This window comes from Eschrichtius robustus, chromosome 14 (assembly GCF_028021215.1).
Source record: "Eschrichtius robustus isolate mEscRob2 chromosome 14, mEscRob2.pri, whole genome shotgun sequence".
NCBI classification, from domain to species: Eukaryota; Metazoa; Chordata; class Mammalia; order Artiodactyla; family Eschrichtiidae; genus Eschrichtius; species Eschrichtius robustus.
Genome location: NC_090837.1, coordinates 88,420,386 through 88,432,078, shown reverse-complemented (window position 1 = coordinate 88,432,078; position 11,693 = coordinate 88,420,386).

Genomic DNA, 11,693 nt, shown 5'->3' with positions numbered 1-11,693 from the left:
AACATAGAACCTCAGCATGCTTACAGGTATGACTGCAGAGTACACATACATAATACATACAATAAACACACACACACTATATATACATATATACATATAATAAACACACAAGAGTAAATGATAATAAGTTAACTTATGGCCGCCTGGCAGGAGTCAGACATTAGTTTTGGAAAGAAATATGCAAGCATATTTAAGTCTGACTGCGTAGTATTAACAGAAACCAGAATATGTAAATTGGTTCCTTAAGGAAACCTATGGCATTAAATTTCATTCCAAATCACATTAATAGTTTCCTTTAAATAGTGGTCTTTTTAAATTTTGAATAAGAATTTGGTACTAAAATCAGAAAGAAGTTACTTAAAATAGCACTGAATTCCGAAAAAGGCCAATCGTGCAATTAATCCAATTTTTCAAAAACTAGGAAATAAGTTACTGCATTTTAAGTCTAAATTAGTCAAAGGACTATGGAGACAATAGAAAATTTATCATCTGTGCTTCACTACCCACAAGGACACTAATTTCATATATGAAGTCAAACACAAGAATTATGACAAAGTTATATGATGATGCCGAGAGATTACATGAATAATGGAAACTCTAAAATTAACCTCAGTCACCAGCAAGCAGATGCTCCTCTATCCTGTCAGTCAATCTTAAGTCAATTAAGATATTGTGAATAAACTACCACCTTGGAGAGAATTCATTCATTTTAATATGTCAATCTCATTGGATGTTTTTCACTGTGCCCTAAAAATGCATTTACATTGACACATGTTTTGTTAGGGCCAAGTAAAGTTTTTTTCTCTTCCCTATACTTAAAAATCAAGACTATAGAAAAATTATAAAATAAATTTTATTCCTTAAGTATGTGAAGTTTTGAGCAAAGCAGGAAGTGACAGGATTGAAAACAGAGAAGAGAATTCATGATTAGAAATGGGGAAGGTTTGGATTTAATTGGTATCTAATTTTAATGTGAAAATTGCACACTTATTATCCTAAATCAGGTACCACCCAAGCCAGCTAAAAGCAAGGCAGAGACAGTTGGGGTCAAACTTTTCAGAAACAGACAAAGAGTTATAATTTTAGCTATTTTCAGTTATTGACTATAATGTAAATACCCATCTTGTACTGCAAGTTATCGAAAGAAGTAATGAGAATTTTGTTCAGTTTATGTGATTGGCTTAATTGATCTCTACACAGATAATCTTCTGTCTAAGGTGATTGATATAGGCAAAGACAAATCGGTGGTATAGCTATGCCAGTTCAGCCTGATTTCTTGCACCTGTCATGCAGATATAACCAAGATGTCTTTTGAGCTTTCTTTCTTTGCCTTTAACACTCAAGTAAGTTCAGTTCCAATCTATTAACCTCAGCCATCATGAACCATTCGAATCCTACACCAAAGAGAAGTTCAGTGCCCACCCTAAGATTTCTGCAGACAGGCATACATTCTCATGATGAATTCTGGAGCTTTTCTTCTACTGCTACGGAATCAGTTTAGCTTATGGATTGTCTGTTCTCTCGTATGTAAAGTTCTTCACCTTAGACCCAGATACGAATCCTAGCCACATTCCTCCATTTCCAAACACACACAACCCTTCAGCTTTCTCTGTAGAAAATGGCATTCCCTGGGGATCACTGAGGTAGCTGAGATGCAGAGTGGCTTAAGGGAGGGGAGGAAGAATGGAGCCTGGGGAAGGAAGAGTGAACCTGACGGGGAGAGGGATGTTCTGCAGAGGCATAACCAGCTTTTTATTAGACACCTCTGTTGTTAAATGTCTTTAAGGCACAAACCAAGTGTCCTGTCAATCTCTCTTTTCTCTTTCCTCTCTCTGCCTCCTACCTGAAATTTCTCTTAAATTTCAAATGCAGAGAATTTAACTGTGTTTTTCTTTTTTGAAACTCTTCACATTTTAGCATTTTCTTTCTTACCTCAGTCACTAAAATAATTTTAATGAATTGTAAAGAGGTTACCTCAAGAGTGATCTTTTAAAACGATTTGGTTTTGGTTGTATGTATAAAGTGATACATGATTCGTCCCCCCCCCCCACAAGTTTGGAGTTAGTACTAAGTTCAGAGGGAAAACAGATAAATGTTAGCACTAAATAGCGGGAAAGGAGAATGTTATATCTCTAAAATTCAAGTGGGAGTGGAAAAACATTCAAGCAACTCTCAGTAGGGCTGCAGCTTTAGGGGAAAACTAAGTCTTTCAACTTTTTAAACAAAGATACCTCTCGACAAATATATTTTTATTATAAATATGTCAACTAGGCATGTACTTGTAAATTTCATTTTCTATCATTCATCTCTTCATGAAGAGTATTTTAGCTGTGATAGAGTTACCAGCATGTTTTGTAGTTATCAGGTAGAGTGCATTGAATTGGGGAGTTTGGGCAGTATGTTTTACATGTATTGGGCCACTATGAAAATAGGTATATCATCTACAGAGGAACGTCTCCTGATTTCTAAATGTTCACATTAAGTAAAAAAAATGGCTCATCTCTATTTCATGTTGTAAAGTAACAGCACAATCAATTATTGACAAAATATACCCACAATCATATTTCATGTATATGTACACACACAGCGGGTGTGTGTGTGTTACTGAACAAACTACATTTCAAAAAGAATAGTTTGATTTCTTTGTGGGGAAAAAGAGTTATTTAGTCCGAATAAATGTTGATTTTCCTATATTTTTTCTAATCAGAGAAAGTATAGCCCAAATTATGTCCTGGACTGAAGACTTGCAGTATTAGGAACATAATATCAGAATTATAGTATCAAGATGAGATTTAACCATTTATCCTTGCATGTTTTCATTCAATCTTTTAGCACACATTCCTTCACCTTTGATTTTAATAAGCCATCAATTATAAGATATGACATTACTTTATGAATCACTAATTAAGAAAAAAAACTTTGTGAATTCAAATCTGGCATACGTGAACAGTAAGCCCATGTAATAAATTAACTGGTTACACAATCCTTTCATTACATTAAGGTTTCTTTCATCTATTCAAAGGAATTTTGTAATTTTTAACTGTATTTAGTTTGCATTCCCTGGCATGGGACTGGCGATCATTTCCCATGTGTATCGATAGTTAAATATTATCTGCTCGTGGGTATTTTCCTTTCTCGGTTGCCATAAAGCAGCTGGAGGTAGCTTTGCAGGATAATATGGAATAGCTGTCATTTTCCCCCCGTGAAGGCTATTTGTTTTGCTATTATCAATGTGATGCCCCACTGCTCTCTTTCTTCCCCTTTCTTTGAACACAATAACTTCTTGTTTCAGTGCTAAAGCAATTTGTAATCTTTGGAAGATTTAAATGGCAATTAAAATCAACACTTAAAGTGACAACAATGCACACAACTTGATTGAAGTGCTGAAAACACGACCAGCTTTGATGGAGTTCTCGCATGCATAAGCAACGACAACTGGCTCACACTTACTCCTTAGCCACTGTGACTGCAAGATGTCATTGATTGAAAAATAATGATCCATATTTCAGAGACAGCATAATGTGAAAAAAGACGATCTTAAACAATATACTGTGATATTTGTTGAATTCCACAACATGCAAGAAACTATGCTGTTAGAAATTATGGAAGGAATGTGCTTGTGGTCAAGACTTGTGTAACCAAATCTTCTATGAGAACACAGAAAGTATGGTGGGATGGAAAAAAAAATATGCTCAACAAATAGAAAGAAGATAATCTTTGAAGGTGGGGAGACCAACACACACTTGAACAGGAAGATGTCAGCTCCTCTGAAGTTGAAAGAGACATAGAATTTGGATAAGTGAAGCTTGTGAGGGATAAATACTTTAAGCCAAAATCAGATTAGAGCAAAGATTTGGAGACGCAGAAACAGAAAGGAGCCTCAAGAGATGGAGAGAGGGTTTATCTGGCTGGAGCTTAGCATGCGAGAAGGAATAACTGCAGATGAGATTGAAATGGACTTTAAAGAGGGAGTATTCTTGAAAGCAGTCTGAGAAATCGAGATAAATCTTGAAGTTTTCTGAGGTCACTAACATGTTCAGAACTGTTCAGAACATGTTCAGAACTCATATGAGCCAATATGATAGTTTGACAGGGTCAGGATGGTGCATATAGATAGTCTCAACTATTTGTAAGCAAGTGGGGAATGGGGGGACAAAGAGAGGGTGCTGTTTTCCTCCATCCCTGTCCTCAATCATCACAGGTGGTCTCTCAGTAAAAAAAGCAAGTTAGAACGAATCCCTTTCTACTACTCCTGAAAAAATACTACTCCTTGTATGAAACAATTGCTCCTAAACAGAGAAGAAGTCAAATAACCCACTAGTTTTTAGTTTAGTTAACCCTCCAGCTGTTAGTTTTGCCACTTCTGGCAGAAGTGGCAAAACTCATAGTCAGATTGGGCAGCAGGAGCTTCTGTGAAGGGAAATTAGTCAAAACCAATAGGGTTGATTCTGGTGATTTTTATACTTTCTATAAAAAAGCAAGCCCCACAAATGCCAGCATCCCCAAACTACTTCTAATAAAGCAACCACAAAGTGTGCATGGAAAGTAGGATTGACTTGTTCACACACATAAACTTGTTCACGCACATACTTATGACACATCTCTCAGACTCAAATGGTGCAAACTAAATCAACAAAACACTACAACCATTTGGAAGCAAAGCAGCAAACAGATTAGTAGCTGGAGAAACTGGAAAGAAGGTTTGAGGTAGTAAAGTGTTCTATTAAAACAATATGAAAATTAATGAGGAATTGAGATAAGATAATGGTTGTAGAAATATGAATGATGGAAGAGGTATTTTTAAAAGCCACTATAAGTAGCCCTGCTATATTCAGTAACTTAGTTCTCAGTGCATGTTTCTTTTGTTATGGGTTGAGGTGAAATTGTATGTTATGATAAAACTCATCCAGAATATAGTTGGGCTCTATTTCCCATGAATGCAAAAAAAGTAATTTGGAAATTAAGAAATAGAAGAAAAAGAAGCAATAATCGTTTTCCTTTCCCAGGGGCTTAACATAATGAAAAACTGGTGGGTTATTTGTTGTCCAAACAAACACAAACTAGAAGCAGAAAACCCCCAAATGAAACAAATATAATCACTATGAAATTAATGGACTACTCATACCATTTCTCCATTCTGATAGATCTTTGTTGGAGTATAATTGCTTCACAGTACTGTGTTACTTTGTGTTGCACAACAAAGCGAACCAGCCATATGCATGTACGTGTCCCCATATCCCCTCCCACTTGAGCCTCCCTTCCCTCCTTCCTATCCGACACCTCTAGGTCATCGCAAAGCACCGAGCCAATCTCCCTGTGCTATGCTGCTATTTCCCACCACCCAACTATTTTACATTCGGTAGTGTATATATGTCGATGCTACTCTCACTTCGCCCCAGCTTCGCCCTCCCACCCCATGTCCTCAAGTCCATTTTCTATGTCTACCTCTTTATTCCTGCCCTGCAACTAGGTTCATCAGTATCATTTTTTTTTTTTTTTAGATTCCATATATATGCGTTAGCATACGGTATTTGTTTTTCTCATTCTGACTTACTTCACTCTGTATGACAGACTCTAGGTCCATCCACCTCATTACAAATACCTCCATTTCATTTCTTTTTATGGCTGAGTAATATTCCATTGTATATATGTGCCACATCTTCTTTATCCATTCATCTGTCGATGGACATTTAGGTTGGTTCCATGTCCTGGCTATTGTAAATAGAGCTGCAATGAACATTGTGGTACATGACTCTTTTTGAATTATGGTTTTCTCAGGGTATATGCCCAGTAGTGGGATTACTGGGTCATATGGTAGTTCTATGTTTAGTTTTTTAAGGAACCTCCATACTGTTTTCTACAGTGGTTGTATCAGTTTACATTCCCACCAACAGTGCAGGAGGGTTCCCTTTTCACCACACCCTTTCCAGCATTTATTGATTCTAGATATTTTGATAATGGCCATTCTGACCTGTGTGAGGTGATACCTCATTGTAGTTTTGATTTGCATTTCTCTAATAATTAGTGATGTTGAGCATTTTTTCACGTGCCTCTTGGCCATTTGTATGTCTTCCTTGGTGAAATGTCTATTTAGGTCTTCTGCCCATTTTTTAACTGGGTTTTTTGTTTTTTTGATACTGAGTTCCATGAGCTGTCTGGAGATTATATTCTGGAGATTAATCCTTTGCTATTTCATTTGCAAATATTTTCTCCCATTCTGTGGGTTGTCTTTTTGTCTTGCTTATGGCTTCCTTTGCTGTGCAAAAGCTTTTACGTTTAATTAAGTCCCATTTGTTTATTTCTGTTTTTATTTCTGTTACTCTAGGAGGTGGGTCAAAAAAGATCTTGCTGTGGTTTATGTCAAAGAGTGTTTTTCCTATGTTTTCCTCTAAGAGTTTTATAGTGTCTGGTCTTACATTTAAGTCTTTAATCCATTTGGAGGTTTTTTTTTGTGTATGGTGTTAGGTAGTGTCCTAATTTCATTCTTTTACATGTAGCTGTCTAGTTTTCCCAGCACCACTTATTGAAGAGGCTGTCTTTTCTCCATTGTATGTTCTCACCTCCTTTGTCATAAATTAGGTGTCCATATGTGTGTGGGTTTATCTCTGGGCATTCTATCCTGTACCATTGATCTATATTTCTGTTTTTGTGCCAGTACCATATGGTCTTGATTACTGTAGTTTTGTGGTATAGTTTGAAGTCAGGGAGCCTGATTCCTCCAACTCCGTTTTTCTTTCTCAAGATTACTTTGGCTATTCGGGGTCTTTTGTGTTTCCATATGAATTGTAAAATTTTTTGTTTTAATTCTGTGAAGAATGCCATTGGTAGTTAGATAGGGATTGCACTGAATCTGTAGATTGCTTTGGGTAGTAGAGTCATTTTCACAATATTGATTCTTCTAATCTAAGAACATGGTATATTTCTCCATCTGTTTATGTCACCTTTGATTTCTTTCATCAGTGTTTTATAGTTTTCTGAGTACAAGTCTTTCACCTCCTTAGGCAGGTTTATTCCTAGGTATTTTATTCTTTTTGTTGCAATGGTAAATGGGATTGTTTCCTTAATTTCTCTTTCTGATTTGTCATTGTTGGTGTATAGGAATGCCAGAGATTTCTGTGCATTAATTTTGTATCCTGCAACCTTACCAAATTCATTGATTAGTTCTACTAGTTTTCTGGTGGCATCTTTAGGATTTTCTATGTATAGTATCACGTCATCTGCAAACAGTGACAGTTTTACTTCTTTTCCAATTTGTATTCCTTTTATTTCTTTTTCTTCTCTGACTGCTGTGGCTAGGACTTTAAAACTATGTTGAATAAGAGTGGTGAGAGTGGACATCCTTGTCTTGTTCCTGACCTTAGTGGAAATGCTTTCAGTTTTTCACCATTGAGTATGATGCTTGCTGTGGGTTACTCATATATGGGCTTCATTATGTTGAGGTAGGTTACCTCTATGCCCATATCCTGGAGACTTTTTATCATAAATGGGCGTCGAATTTTGTCAAAAGGCTTTTCTGCATCTATTGAGATGATCATATGGTTTTTACTCCTTAATTTGTTAATGTGGTGTATCATATTGATTGATTTGTATATTTTGAAGAATCCTTGCATCCCTGGAAAAAATCCCACTTGATCATGGTGCATCATCCTTTTAATGTGCTATTGGATTCTGGTTGCTAGTATTTTGTTCAGGATTTTTGCATCCAAATTCATCAGTGATATTGGTCTATAATTTTCTTTTTTTGTGATATCCTTTTCTGGTTTTGGAATCAGGGTAATGGTGGCTTTCTAGAATGAATCTGCAATTTTTTGGAAGAGCTTGACAAGGATCGGTGTCAGCTCTTCTCTAAATGTTTGATAGAATTCGTCTGTGAAGCCATCTGGTCCTGGACTTTTGTTTGTTGGAAGATTTTTAATTACAGTTTCAATTTCATTATTTATGATAGGTCTGTTTATATTTTCTAATTTTTCCTGGTTCAGTCTTGGAAAATTGTACCTTTCCAAGAATTTGTCCATTTCTTCGTGGTTGTCCATTTTATTGGCATATAGTTGTTGGTAGTAGTCTCTTATAATCCTTTGTATTTCTGCAGTGTCAGTTGTGATTTCTCCTTTTTCATTTCTAATTTTATTGCTTTGCATCCTCTTCCTTTTTTTCTTGATGAGTCTGGCTGAGGGTTTATCAATTTTGTTTATCTTCTCAAAGAACCAGCTTTTAGTTTTATTGATCTTTACTACTGTTTTCTTCGTTTCTATTTCATTTATTTCTGCTCTGATCGTTATGATTTCTTTCCTTCTACTGACTTTGAGTTTTCTTTGTTCTTCTTTTTCTAGTTGTTTTAAGTGTAGGGTCAGATTGCTTATTTGATTTTTCTTGTTTCTTGAGGTGAGATTGTATTGCTATAAACTTCCTTCTTAGAACTGCTTTTGCTGCATCCCATAGGTTTTGTGTTGTCATGTTTTCGTTGTCATTTGTTTCTATGTATTTTTTTATTTCTTCTCTGATTTCTTCAGTGATCTCTTGGTTATTTAGTAGCGCACTGTTTAGCCTCCATACATTTGTGCTTTTTACATTTTTTTCCTGTAATTGATTTCTAATCTCATAGCGTTGTGGTCAGAAAAGATACTTGATACAATTTCAATTTTCTTAAATTTTCCAGGGCTTGATTTGTGACCAAAAATGTGATCTATCCTGGAGAATGTTCCATGTGCACTTGAGAAGAAAGTGTATTCTGCCACTTCTGGGTGGAATGTTCTACAAATATCAATTAGATCTGGTCTATTGTGTCATTTAAAGCTTGTGTTTCCTTATTTATTTTCTGTTTGGATGATCTGGCCATTGGTGTAAGTGGGGTGTTACTATTATTCTGTTATTGTCAATTTCCCCTTTCATGGTTGTTAGCATTTGCCTTATGTATTGAGGTGCTCCTATGTTGGGTGCATAAACATTTATAATTGTTATATCTTCTTCTTGGATTCATCCTTTTATCATTATGTAGTGTCCCCCCTTACCTCTTGTAACAGTCTTTATTTTAAAGTCTATTTTATCTCATATGAGTATTGCTACTCCAGCTTTCTTTTGTTTTCCATTTGCATGGAATATCTTTTTCCATCCCCTCACTTTCAGTCTGTATGTGTCCCTAGGTCTGAAGTGGGTCTCTTGTAGACAGCATATATATGGGTCTTGTTTTTGTATCCATTCAGCCAGTCTGTATCTTTTGTTTGGGGCATTTAATCCATTTACATTCAAGGTTATTATCAATATGTGTGTTCCTATTACCATTTTCCTAATTGTTTGGGGTTTGTTTTAGTGGGTCTTTTTCTTCTCTTTTGTTTCCCGCTTAGAGAAGTTTCCTTAGCATTTGTTGTAAAGCTGGTTTGGTGTGCTGAATTCTCTTAGCTTTTGCTTGTCTGAAAAGATTTTGACTTCTCCATTGAATCTGAACGAGATCCTTGCTGGGTAGAGTAATCTTGGTTGTAGGTTTTTCTCTTTCATCACTTTAAGTATATCCTGCCACTCTCTTCTGGCTTGCAGAGTTTCTGCTGAAAAATCAGCTGATAACCTTATGGGGATTCCTTTGTATGTTATTTTTTGTTTTTCCCTTGCTGCTTTTAATATTTTTTCTTTGAATTTAATTTTTGTTAGTTTGATTAATATGTGTCTTGGTGTGTTTTTCCTAGGGTTTATTCTGTATGGGACTCTCTGTGCTTCCTGGACTTGAGTGACTATTTCATTTCCCATGTTAGGGAAGTTTTCAACTATAATCTCTTCAAGTATTTTCTCAGACCCTTTCGTTTTCTCTTCTTCTTCTGGGACCCCTATAATTTGAATGTTGGTGCATTTAGTGTTGTCCCAGAGGTCTCTGAGATTGTCTTCAATTCTTTTCATTGTTTTTTTTTTTATTCTGCTCCTCGACAGTTATTTCCACCACTTTGTCTTCCAGCTCACTTATTCGTTCTTCTGCCTCAGTTATTCTGTTATTCATTACTTCTACTGTATTTTTCATTTCAGTTAATGTCTTGTTCATCTCTGTTTGTTTGTTCTTTAGTTCTTCTAGATCTTTGTTAAATATTTCGTGTATTTTCTCAATCTGTGCCTCCATTTTATTTCCGAAATTCTGGATCATCTTTACTATCATTACTCTGAATTCTTTTTCCTGAAGATTGCCTATTTCCTCTTCATTTATTTGGTCTTGTAGGTTTTTACCTTGCTCCTTCATCTGTGACATATTTTTCTGCCATCTCATTTTTTTTTTTAATTGTTTTTATGGGTGGCATTGTGTTCCTGTCTTACTGGTAGTTGTTTGGCCTGAGGCTTCCAACACTAGAGTTTGTAGGCTATTGGGTAGAGCTGGGTCTTGGTGCTGAGATGAGGAACTCTGTGAGACTTCATGCTGATGAATGTTCTCTGGGGTCTGAGGTTCTCTGTTTGTCCGATTGTTTGGACTCAGAGCTCCCACCTCTGGAGCTTCGGCCTGACCCCAGGCTCGTGAACCAAGATCCCACAAGCTGCCTGGGGTGGCAAAAAATTTAAAAAAGAGAACAAAGTAGAAATAAAATTAGACTAGGAAACTAACAGATATGTTAGGAAGAATATAAAAATTAAAATATAGATGAATCAACAACTGGAATGTACATCAGTACCACAATAGTAAGAAAGAGGAAGAGGGAAAAGAAAAAAAAAAAAAAAAGTGGGGAAAAGGCCTTGGCTGTGGAGCGTGGGGCCTAAGTAAGGGTGAGGTTTGAGCAGTGGGTGGGGCCAATTTTTAGGACCCACAGGGCTGGCAAAGGCCCTGGGAGCTGTGGGGGGTGGGGCTTAGGCTCAAGGAACAGAAGGTACCCAGGTGTGCCCCCACCCCTGGTCTCAGAGGGCAGGGGACCTCACCTGGGAGCCCAGCAGGCTTCCTGGGCTCGAGTGGGCAGGGTAAATGCCCTCCTCTCCTCTCCTGCTCCTCCAGTCTGGGAGGGCCCCTCCCACCTGCCTCTCCTGATCTCCCCATCCTCCCTCCTATGCCCCCAAGGACCTACAGGGCCTGGAGAGGGCTTTGGAGAACAAGGGATCAGTCTGGGAGCTCAGCAGTTTCCCCGGGCCTGAGTGGGCAGGGCAATCGCCCTCCACTCCTCTCCTGCTCCTCCAGGGCCCCTCCAACCTGCCTCTCCTGATCTCCCAGCCTCCCTCCTATGCCCCCAGGACCCACGTGGCCTGGATGGGGCTTTGGAGGGGGGGTACTGGCTTGGGAGCTCAGCAGGCTCCCCGGCCTGAGTGGGCCGGGCAATCACCCTCTGCTCCTCTCCCGCTTTTCCTGGAGAGTCCCTCCTGCCTGCCTCTCCTGATCTCCCTGGCCTCAGGGGTGCCGATCTTGTCTGGCCTCCACTTCTCCTCCCCCCTCAGTCCCCCTACATCCTACCGGTTCACTTTGGGGTTCCTCTCATCTCCTTGGGTGGCAGAGTTCCCCACCAGCAGCCAGCAGGAGCCCTAGTTGTGGTGAGATGCTAACTCCGCGTCTTCCCACTCCACCATCTTTACTCCACCTTTCAAGGTTTTATTAAATCAATTCTGAAGGAAAAGTTTCTGTGTTTATTTGTTTCATTCTCCTTGCATGTACTAAAATGTGGAATTCAGAAGAGAAAGAATGATTATGCAATTCATGAAAACAAGTAGGCCTGCTGCTTTTTACCTGCCAAATGGTAGTCCTT